A 12,923-nucleotide genomic window follows, 5' to 3' on the forward strand; every position below is an offset into this window, starting at 1 on the left:
CTCTTCTCCTCTACCCTTTCCTCCCCTCTCTTTCCTCTCCTCCCCTCTCTCCTCCTCCCCACTGGCTGTAACCCTCTCCGTCCACCCTCTTCTCCACTGGGAGAGTGGGAGCCTGTGGAGACATTTACAGCTGCAGTAGTAGCCTAATAACTCTCTGAAGTACTTCAAGCATCAAGCGTCTGATGGCCTGATGTTGAGCCCACAGATGGCTTTTTGTATTCAATGTCAGCGTGTGTACGGCTCAGGCTTCTTAGGCACTGTTGCCATGGTAATGCCATTACTGCGATTGGCATAGATGGAGCTCTCGAAATATTTATGTGTTTATTTGTCTGTTGCTTTATTTGTAACCTGGAATTATGTTGTCTGGCGTTGCGTTGTGGGGTTCTGCTCATTAATAGCCGCTAGCCCTCTGGTAATGACGTAACCTGACTGAACATTTTAACCATGGCAACAGAGCACAGCCGGAGAAGGACCAGCATCAGTTCTTCTGTGTGTGTGAGAGAGTCTCCTTGCTGGTATGTGTGTAACGGAGAGTGTGTGAAAAAGTGAGTGTGTGTAAGAGAGAGAGGAACAGAGTGATCACAAGACTCCTCTTCCTCATTATGATCACAGTACAGAGTGGAGGCTGGACTCTCCTCCACCTCCCTCTAGTGGTCAAATTTTGAGTAGGTGTGTTTGTGTTAGTTAGAGAGAGCATGTATGTGTTTTATGTGTGTATGTTTGTGAGAGAGAGAGACTATGTGTGTGTTCTGAGTAAGTGTGTGTGTGTGTGTGTGAGAGAGAGAGCGAGAACATGTGCATGTGTATCAGCTGACCCAATGTGTTTGCTTTCAGTGGTACCCACCCAGAACAGCGCCACAGCAGGACCAGAACAGCACTAGAACAAGGCCAGAACAGCATCAGAACAGAGCTACGACAGCACCAGAACAGCACTAGAACAAGGCCAGAACAGCATCAGAACAGAGCCAGAACACCACCAGAACAGAGCTACAACCAGGTAACACCAGGTAACACTTGACACTATAATAAGGTGCCATAATAAATAGCAAACTGGTTATTACCTAACCCTTTGTTAATATTTGTTGTTACTAAAATATCTATTTGGCACAAGTTAATAGTTTTTTCATCATTAATTAAATATTAGTTGTTTACATAAAATGTGTATGTTAATGTTTTAACAAATAAAAACAATACTAATTTGTATTAATATTTGTTAATAGTTAACTAAATGCCTTTTTGGCACTTATTAACAGTTATTTCTTACAGTACATCATGTAAATGTTAAATATTTTTTTACAAACTATATGTTAATCTAAAAGTTAATGACATATTATTATTTAACTAATTGTTATTAAACTGTGCTTCTGCCTATCACAATATGAACCACTCCCCATAGGACCCTTACAATAAAGTTGGTTAAGCTTAATTAATATATTAGTAATATATAGCTATCAGCGTGTATAGGGCCTACACAAGGAATATTTGATGAAGTTAAAAATATAATTTCAACCAATCATTTCATTGGTATGAACTATACTATGAATGATAAATCATCTTCAATCAAATTAAGGAGGGTTTCTACACAGCATTTTTATACATGAAGTCCCTGAAGTCTCAAGACATGAACAAGCATTGGTACTTCCTAGCATGCTCTGCCAATCTGATGGCCACTAGATGGCAGTAGAGCCAGCATAATGCGTGGACACATAATGTGTGCTACCAATCTTATGGCCACTTAATAGAAAAAAAAGGAAGACAGGAAATCCTTTGTGGAGTCTGCCCTTCAAAAAACACATCAAATACATGCAGAGTTCCAGAAGAGCACATGGTGCTCCTGGAGAAATGGTGTACCTAATCGTTCCCCCACAAGAGACATCTTAATTGAATAAGGTCATTTCAAAGTCATGACACACGGTTTGTGGGACACATTTCTCAGCGCTGTGCAGGGTCCACATATTATTGTGTACAAAAGACTATTGGCTTTGTACAGCATGTTGTATGTAGCTGCAGGCCAAAACTAGTCTAGTCTGTAGGAGCCATATTATTATTTCATAAAGGTTATTTGATGTATTGTTTTATCTGGTGTATTTGACATTCTAACTTGTTAACTTGTCACCTGTTTAAGTTTGCTATTTGGTTAAGCTTACTTTGTTCTTTTGTTACTTTGTTACAGTATATTTACCTATCTGAGTTTTACTTTACATTCAATTTCAGTGATATTGGTCACATCTACCTTTATGGTTTACTGGTTAATAAATTGTTAATTCACCCACCATCAGTGGCGTCATGCCCATTGAAATAAAGGGGGCACGTGCCCCATCGAATTTTTCCTCCCTGATAATTTTTTTGATCATAACTTTGCTCCTATTATGCTCCATAATAAGCCAGAGCCTATAACGACTCAAATGCATTCTTCTGGATGTGTAATAAACCGTAGTAAAATAGCTGAAGACGGGTCAACATCAGCCCTTTTCCTAAAATTGGTGTTCCCGTAACAACTCACACGTGCATTGAGATCACACACTCATTGATGTTCCCGTAACAACTCACACGTGCATTGAGCTCGCAATGTTTTGCTTGTGTTGAACTGTTACAGTTAACGCTACAGTTTGAACAGTTGAACTGTTACAGTTTAAACAGATACAGTCAATGGTGTTGAACTGGTAAAGTCTAGCTAAGCAATAAAAAGTAGCCTAGTGGAATTATTTGTAGTTGACCAGGAAATTTTGACTTGGTGAACAAATAGTTAGAACTATGGATTTGATGTTGGCCGGGAATTCAGAGCATTATGTTAACGTTAGCCTACATGGTGTCAGTGTAACGTAGCCTAGGCTACTCTTACAAATATTACACATATTTGGCAAAGTGGTTCAATTGTTTCCAGTTTTAGGGGTTAAATTTTACTACAAAAGGTAACAGGCCTTGCGTTGGATGTTTCTCACTTGATTGGCAGCTAATCCAAAGGTTAGTTCAAAAGGAGGCTTGAAAAAAGTTGTTTTATATAGGATCATCGATTCCCCTCTCTCACCCTATGAGATGTAGAGGGTAGCCTATTGCTCATGACTTAGGTTATTATCAGGGTCATGATTTGCAGAAAATATATTATTGCTTGCCATAATGGTAATGAAAAATATATTACTAGTAGTAAAATATTGAAATATTTAGTGTTAACCATACTCATCACTGAAACCTGTCAAACTTCTTTCAAAGTCCTTCATCATATGAATTAAGATTAAAATAATTTAATTTCTGAGCACCACAAAGTCAGACCTCAGCAACTTTTTTAATGTAAGATTGTTCTTAGGTCACATATCAATCAAATCATAACAACTGCAATGGTACTGTTTTTAAAATCATGTGTAGTAGGCCTAAGAAAACATGCTTTAATGAGCTGAATTTGAGCTTACAGTTCTTTCACCAACCTATGTGTTTTACATTAACTTACAAAATAGATACTTTAGCTTAGTCCTCAGATAGAGGATGGTTTCTGCTTGCTCTGTTAAGGCAGTGTTTCCCAAACTTTTTTTCTGGCGACCCACTTTTTAAAAATGACAGACCATCGCGACCCATTTCACTTCAAATCTACCCTGCAACCACCCATATTGTTTTAGGCCACATGTTCTCCAACTTTTCTATGCCTCCTCCAACCATACATTGCTATAGGATCCCTGCTTTGAACACGGTTGTGTTGCATTTTGAGCACCATCAGCGTGAAAAGTTGGAAATGACTACTGAAAAGAAACGTTTTAATGCGCATCCGAGAGTAGGGGAAATTTTCGCATGTTGTGCAGTTGTCATTCGTCAGCATAAGCTGTTCCTGTATTTCTAAAACAAAATGTTGTAGGCTACGTTGCGTTGCAGACAAATGGGTCCATAACACTGTGGACGTCAATTCCAATGTAAACAGCAAATAACTCAAGTCGTTATATTGTATTGTTGTATTATATTATATTGTATAGTCGTTATATCAGAACAAGAGGCGTTTGCGCAATAGCCGGAAGAATGCGCCTTTACTTTGGAGTTAGCGAGGTAGAAAACGAGAGGAATAGTGTTTAAAATGCCCATTTAAATTGTAGACTATAATGCACTGTTGTGCATTTTAAATCAGAAATAAGAATGTGAGGAGGTTGCTATTAACTTTAAAGATTGCATCTGCAATCGAAACTGTATGCAAATTGAATGGCCTTATGTCCGGTCTATGGATGTCTGCTTTAGTTGACAGCGCGGTCACTAGATTTGAATCGGTAAAGTTGAAGAACTGGTACATATTAATGTTCGTGCAAATAGGCGGATTCATGTCCCTTGCAGTTTGCAACTGCGAGGTACATGGCAGGCGCCCCACAGAACGGTTTCATTTTGAGAGGTAGATATCCATGCTGGCATCCCCTCTGCGATGCGTTCGTCCCCCAGTTTCATGCGCCAGTTTCATGAGCTTTTATGACAAAACCGTGACTGTGGTAGTTAACAATCTACATCCTAATAGAAAACTGTTAGCTTTCCTGGTATCAAATGACAAATGGTATCAGTTAGGCCTATAACACAACATAAATTGTGCTGGCGACCCAAATAAAATCTCCTGCGACCCACCCATGGGTCGCGACCCAGACTTTGGGAAACACTGGACTAGACATTATTGAACAAACATATTAATCTGTATTTCAGTATCTAATTAGGCAAAAGTTCTTTTTTTAGTATAGTTATTTATTTATTTATTTATTCATTCATTTATTTATTTATTTATTTGGGGGGGGCTTCGTGATACCTCCCTGAAATGTCTTTTTGTTGTTAACGTAAAATCAAAATGTGCTATATAATTCAGCACATTATGGTTGAATTATGTAGCATGCTGAATTATGTAGCACATACATTTTGAGTTTAAGTTAACAACTCTTTTCCCAGTTTATGAAGTTGTGCGTCTATGAGCAAAGTAGACTCATAGACGCACAACTTCATAAACTGTATGATATGTTGCCTTAGACTACGGTAGGCTTATGCAGCTACTGGACTAGATAGATAGTTTTATTTAGTCATCCCCAGACGTGTAACGTGAAGTCGTGCATGGATGTGATGTCTCCGTCCTGCAGGCGGTAGCCAGAGCGCTCTCAACTCCGCTGCCATGTGTGAATAAACAAACGTCCCCCCCATGTCCCCGGTATAACGTTATTGGCGGGTCCTTAGGAGGTATTTGAAATGACCAAATGCAAATGTCATCCGAGGGACCTGACGGTGACGTCCCCAGAAAGTCCTGCACCGGACGTCACGCAATAACCAAACGATAACTTGCTCCAGACGTCAATAAGGTCACCGGAACGTCCGCTAGAGAACATGACGTTCAGGACCAATCGGGGACGTCGTGAATGTCGGCATAAGGTCCGGGGGACGTCCCAGTGTTTGTCGGGTACATTTAACATAAAATTTCTAATGTTTTAGTAGAAAATAGTAGGCCTAACAGCTCTAATAAAACAGCACTGAAGCGTCAAATGCGTCCTTCTCTACAGTGTTAAAATAAACCATTTCTTTCGTTATAGTTATAGGATCATAAGATCTCTGTCTATCACTGTAAGGCTTGTATTTCGTGCATTTGGCAAAAGCCCCAGACAGCAGTGGAGTGGTAATCGGGATTCTTATTTGTAAAAGTTGTTCGCCTGGACTGTGCGATCACAGCCCTTTATTTTCACTTTCCGCTGCCCTCAGAGTCGGCATGGTCAGTAGCCATAACGTAGGATGCGTAGCGTATGAGGTTGGTACAGACTACTGACGATTTTACATGATTGACCGCGATAGTAGTCTTAAGTAGCTTTTTTGCTGAGGAGCATCTCGCTGCAGCCTGCGGAAAGGCAGGGCTTGACATCAAGCTCCGCCCACATCCAAGTCAACCATGTTTTTTTATTACGTCACGCAGTTTAAAATCGCTGGCAGAGAGGGAGGTAGAGAGGCCAGGACTCGCGACAAGACAGCTGCAACATTCTATAAATCAGCTACTTTCTGCAAAACACGTTGTACTGTATATTTAACACGTAAACTGTGGATTCAAACCAGTGCAACAACTCGCAACAGCAACGTTTCCATAAGAACGCCGTTGTCACACGTACTCGTCAGATATGAACTAGCTAGCTGGCTAGCTAGCCTATAAAGTTAACCACACAGATAGCAGGAGGCTGGCGGCGGTAGCCCACCGGTGGCATAGTTTGCTGTCTGCTGGCGGTTGCCGCCGGCAGACTTCTGAGTTTTGGCACATCGGTTCTACCGCGGTCTGCTAGCAGCTCAAGGACTAACGAGCCGCAGCTTTCATCCGGCGGACCGTGTCTAGCTTGATCAATGTATGCTTCTGGTTCACCTGTTGTTGATAAGTTAAGGCCGGCTGATGACAGCCGCCGGTGCGCAGCAATTAACAGGCACCTGTCCAAGAGTTCGAATCTGGGTTGAGGTTTTGACAACAATATACACATCGTTGTTTAGGCTACCTTTTGTGCAGATCACATAAAAATCAGAATCAGCCTTCTTGGCCTGGTTTGCGTAAACTAACAAGGAATCCAATTTCAATTTATTGTGCTTATAGAGCCCCAAAACATTACACATGTATCATGGCGCTTTACAGAATGGAGGCAATCAGAGAAAAAGGAAAGAAGGGAAGAAAAGAAAAGAAAGAGAGAGGCCCATGGGTAACAGGGGCGAGGAAAAACTCCCTAGAATTGGAGATACATATAGGAAGAAACCTCAAGCAGATCCACGACTCAAGGGCCTGACCCATCTGCCTAGGGGCAATACAGGACAGTAAGGTCTGTATACATGACAAAAGCATATGATAGTCAGGTGTAGAGAATAAGACATGGTGTTAAAAAAGCACTTGAGCAGAAAGTTACAAGAGGTGGGGTGATTACGTATCTGGTTTGATAATTCATTATTCCTGATTTAGTGACAGAAAGTTCAAATAGTCCAGCATTAGATTTGTCAGGGGGGAAGGGAGTTGTCAAGGGGCATGTGGTGGGTCGGCAGACAGGCCATGAATCCGGGCAGAATTGTCATAGACAGGTGATGGGTCGCTAGGCTGTACGGGCCAGGAATCCAGATAGGGGGACAGTAATAGGGCAGTCGAGGATGGGACTTCAGGTGAGATGGGTGAGAGGAGGGCCAACACATGGATGGTTGATGACTGGTGATGATATACCTCATAAGTGAGGTACAGTAAGGGGAAAAAAAGAGAGATGTAGAGGGTTAGTATTACTGAAAATCAAAATGGTTAATGTCAATAAGTAATTAGTGGTACTGTATATTTTACAGTATATCATAGTGAGAATAGGCAAGAGAGGGGGAGTTGAGAAAGAGAGAAGGGGAAAGAGGAGAGGGGGGGGTTGTACGGCGTGACACATGAAAAGTCCATGACAGCACTATGCTATAGCAGCATAACTAAGGCATGGTTGAGGGGTAGTCGGCACCAGCGCAGGTATGGTCAGTGACCACCATCGCACGCGCGACTGGGGTGCCAGTCACACGAGGACTCAGCAGGGTGGTCCATTCCAAAAATCCCTGAGGTGGGTGAAGTTCCACACCGCACCATACCTAACTATGGGAGGCAGTAAAGAGGTATGTTTTAAGTCTAGACTTAAAAATAGGGAGGGTGTCTGCTAGTCGAATTGAGGAAGGAAGATTATTCCAGAGAAGGGGTGCACGATAGCTGAAAGCTCTGCCTCCTACTGTAGTTTTTGAGATTCTTGGAATTACAAGAAGCCCAGTATTCTGTGATCGTAGCGGTCTAGGTGGGTTATATGGGACTAGGAGATCTTTAATATATTCTGGTGCCTGGCCATTAATGGCTTTGTATGTTAGAAGTAATATTTTGAAGTCAATGCGACTTTTAACAGGCAGCCAGTGTAGAGGATAGGGGAAATATGTTCATATTTTTTAGTTCTAGTGAGTGTGCGAGCAGCTGCATTTTGTATAAGCTGTAGGCTCTTTAGACAGGTGTTATTGCAGCCAGCGTATAGAGCATTGCAATAATCAATCCTTTAGGTGACAAAAGCATGGATTCATTTCTCAGCGTCTGGTAAGGATAAAGACTTCCTTATCTTTGAAATGTTCCTTAAGTGATAAAATGAAGTTTTGGTAATCTGTTTTATGTGATTACTTAGTGATAGATCTTGGTCAATTGTAACTCCTAGATTTTTAACACTTGTGGATGAGGATAGTCGAAGATCAGTAAATGTAGCCTGTGATGAGGATAGGATATCCCTCGTCTTTTTAATACCTAAAACCATGACTTCTGTTTTATCGGAGTTCAAAAGCAGGAAATTATTTGTCATCCATGTCTTTATGTCTCTTATACATGTGTCAAGTTTGGCTAACGGAGTTAATTCGTCAGGTTTTATGGAAAGGTATAGTTGTGTATCGTCTGCATAAGAATGAAATTTAATGCCATGTTTCCTAATTTCTGAGCCTAGAGGAAGCAATCCCCCCACTCCATGAAAATCAAAGCCTACATATTCTCAACTGACTGCTCAAAAAATGTGCACCTTATTAAGTGTGCTTGCTGAAAGCAGCACACTTATTGTTCTTCTTAAGTTTTCTTATTCCTGTAAGCCCGATTTTTGGCCAGCTCCTGCTCCAAGACCTTTTGAGATATCGCCACCGGTCCAACTCTGGAACGTTCGGCCGGAACCGGTGTAGTGTGGAAATTGAAAATGATGTCATTGACCCTTGTCATTCTTCCGCCATATTGGATTGAATAGAAAGCGAAACTAAAGTTTCACAGGTCACAAATTTGGTCCGAACTTCACGAAACTTGACATACATGATCCTTGGACCAAGCCTCACAAAAGTTACAGAAAGGATTTTTTGATTTTCAGAAGCGTTTGCCCGTCACAGCCAAACGAAATCGGTGGCGAAGCTCCGAAACAGAAAGTCGTCCATATCTCAGGAACACTGTCACATATCGATACCAAATTTTGTATATGAACTCAGGACTCCAATGTGAGGGTGCATAAGCTAAAAAAAAAAGAAATATTCCAAAAGTTTCCAGCATTTGGCAAACCACCCAACCGTATTTGGTAACTGCCACCTTTCACCTTTGCAGTTGCACCTCTATCACAATGCCTTGCAAGTACGCACAATGTCTCTGGCCAGCCACAATGTCTCTGGGTAGCCCTGCCCAATCATGAAATCCTTGCTCAGCCATGGAAAAGTATGGACTTACGAACTGAGATGGCAAGGAGAACATTAGCTATTTATTGCTGACGTAGTACAGTTATTTTCACATTGACGGTATTCAAAATAAATGTGTCATTATTGTTAAATATCATGATGGGAGAGTATTAAAATGTTTAAAAATGTTACAAGTATGCAAATTCATATGTTTACGGGCATTTAGGTTTTACTGTGTTGTTTTGTTGTAAAGACATGCAAGGCATTCTGGGCCATGTAATAGACAAACAGTGGTCGGCAGTGTTAACTTGATTTCCATACGTATTAATATGAAAAGGTGTTTCTGTAATCGCTCACTGAAGAGGAAACTATGTTAAAAAGATTGTTTTCCTCAAAGCATGGAGTTGACGACATAAGCAGGAAATGTCACGTTAATGTATACATCTGAACGCTAGGTGGGAACGTTGTATTACATTTCACATACATACGGTGACATCATTAGAATTATGTGAGCTTCACAAGTAAGGAAGGTGCAAATATTATGTAATTTATAATGGGAAATTATTGGAAATGTTATTTTTTTGTTTATTCTAATTGCAAACCACACACATCTATTCAGAATCACACGTACACTTTTAATACCTTGAAAAGACTCTCATTTCGTTTATTTGATGTTGCCTAGCAACGCAGCCTTCAGAGCAAAGATTCTGGAGCAGGGTAGCCTGGCTAGCGCCACCACTTCTCAATGAGACGTGGTCTGGGAACCAAACGTTCATTTTCTCGTATTTGAAAAAAATGCCCAGATCTGTTTATTGGGTGCCACTGATGTCTATCAAATGCGTCTGTGCATAGCTCATCATCGTCTTGCTTTCCCCCCTGTTCTGTGATTGGTTCCCTATCTCAGGCGAAAATTTGCTCCATGGTCTCCAGGCTGCCTTAGCAGCGTGAATCAAATCGCACGCAAGGCAGCATGGGAACACCCAGGCTAGGAGCAGGGCTTCAGAAAGACACGTTTTCGTGGCCAAGAACCTAAAATATCGGTTTCCATACATGTGCTGGATGGTGTGCGTCCTTTATGAAAGTAAGTGTTTTATAGAGTTACAGACATAATGAGTCATGTTGTAGTGGTCAACATAAATGTGCCCCTTCTGTTATTAGAATGCTAAGCGGAGAAGCATGCTAAGCAGAGATTTAGTATCATTAATTTCTTGTGTGGCTAGCTATTGGGAGGTGTATGTAGCTAATTGGGATTTATGTTGTTTAGCGTAATGCCATGGTCATTTGATATGATATGCTTGCACTTTATAACTTTGTAACTTTAGGACTGCTTTTTTTTACTAACAGTAAACGAAGCACTTTAGCCCTAAAAGTAGCACCTAAGTCTGTGACAGCTTAAAAGAAGTGGCGAGGACTCCTCTCCTAACGCGATGTTTTGAAATGCGTCTACTATGGTCTACAGGAGCTTCCAATCGCGAGGGAACTTGCATTGTAGACATAACTAAGGGATGCAATAACACCACCAACAACCAAAACTAGCCTACTCATTGTCAACATGTACATTAAATGTAACGTTTCGTGTGAATCAAATTCAAATGTTTTCTTTGCAAACGTTGGCATAGGCATATGGTGACAGATTAATTTAATAATGCTGCTGTGTGAATCACGGTAAGCGCGAATGAAGTGGCCACTTCTTAATGGGACCCACTTTATGGAAGTGGGCTAAGTAAAATAGAGATGTTTCAAATAAGATAAGGTTAATCAGAATTCTACGATATGCCCGCTTGACAACGGCAGAGATAGAAATGGCCTTTGGCCATAGCGACCATCCATTTAGAACGATTGGCCTTCATAGCAACCAAAGATCTGAGCTGTGTTGCAATGTGAGGCAAAGTATAGAAAGGTGATGAAATATACAAAGACAGGTCAAGAAATATAGTATATAGTATACAGTTGATTTACAGACGGTTGTTTAGAGTATTCTCTTTATTCTGAGATACATCTGAGATAGGCTACATCAATAGGCTCTCAAAACAACCCCAGGCTCACAAAACAATCCCAAACAGACATAAGGTCTTTATAGAGCAAATCCATATAGATTATTTGTCAAATAAACCAGTAAAACATAATTTGTGGGATGGAATATATAACATTCACACTCATAGCTCATATTTTTTTTTAAATAAATCAGTGAAAAAGTATCCTTTCAAACAAGCAGCTTTTTAATGCCTTGGTCATATTTCATAATTTCATTTCCTCTGTAGGTTACCTGCCCAGTTTGAGAGGCACAAGACGCGTGACATTATTTATTTTTGCAGCCAATCACTGCTGTCATTTTATTTTATTGATTTGATCTCAGTCATAGAAGCTAAATTCGAAGGCAGGCCAAAGGTAAAATCCAACGAACCGCATTCAACCCGCAAGCCAATAGTTGAATAGCCCTCCCTTACACTCTAAGAAGTAATGTGTTAAAATGACACATTGCTGTGTGTGGGACAACACATTTTGTGTCAATTTCAACACCGCAATTATGTGGAGATAGCCAAATTGTGTGACTGGCTGGGTGGGTTAAAATGTTAAAATACAAAAAAATATAGCTGAAATTTGTCCCAGCCACACAATTGCTGTGTTGAAATTTACACAAAAATGTGTTGTCCCTGAGCACACACAGCAATGTGTCATTTTAACACATTACTTCTTAGAGCTTTTGAGATATTGCCACTGCTCCAACACTGAAAGGCACTGTTACAATGCCTGGATCAAGCCAGGTTCAGCATAGCGTATGCCACTGTCTGCTCACGTTGGTGACCGGACCAGGGCAAGCACACTTTCACAGTTCCCGCCGGAAATGCAGTCTAGTTATTATCTGCAGGTGTGTGACTTTGACTTATGTGCACGTGACTGCAAATTGACTTTTAACTTATGTATTTTCTGCGTTAGGCGTTTTAAAATATGTATGTACTGTAGGTGGTTAGAAGTGTAAATATCAATTAGAAACCTAAATATATTTAGAATTATTAATTTGCAAACAAATAACTGGCGTCATTGACGTCTTTGACATGAAGGTCCCCGAAACTATGCTTCTACTATCATTCTACAACAGGTTGAGAGGTGTAGTTGTAACTAAACAACTTTACGATAGTGGTTGCGAACGTCCGTTGCTACTATGGTTTTGAGAAACATGGGGAAACATGAACTTAGTGTAACGATGCATCGGACTATGTAAGTTCCACCACCATGGTTCAAACTATTGTTTTGGGAAACAGTTGTGTCGTAGTTCGTAGTAACATAGTAACATAGTTAGCAACGATGCTAATGATGTCATATGGACGATATCATCGTCCATCACGATGTTTTACTGTACACATTGTCAAATGGCAATTAAGGGGACATCGCCCAACCCTAGATAGCATGGAACCATTGTTTTTCGTTAGCTGGACTGGACCCCCGAAAGGAGGGTAGGGCGGCGGACACAGTTTTCTGTGAATATCTCGAGAACCGTAGGGCATAGGAGCACCTCCTTTTTTGTATGTTGGTCTTAAAGGGCCATGTCAACCCATCCCATAACCATTCATTTCATGTATAGCGCCACCTAGTTAAAAATGAAAAAGCAAAAATTAGGTGTTGTAATCACAATATCTCTGGCTGACATGGTCAAATCTGTATTAAATTGAAATTGTAGGATCATTATGACACCCTCTGAATGCATGCCAAGTTTCGTGGACTTTCGTTCATGGGGCATACAATAAATTCATTGGTAACATTTATAATAAGGAGCCATAATAAAT

Source organism: Alosa alosa, chromosome 4 (genome assembly GCF_017589495.1).
Source record: "Alosa alosa isolate M-15738 ecotype Scorff River chromosome 4, AALO_Geno_1.1, whole genome shotgun sequence".
NCBI lineage: Eukaryota > Metazoa > Chordata > Actinopteri > Clupeiformes > Clupeidae > Alosa > Alosa alosa.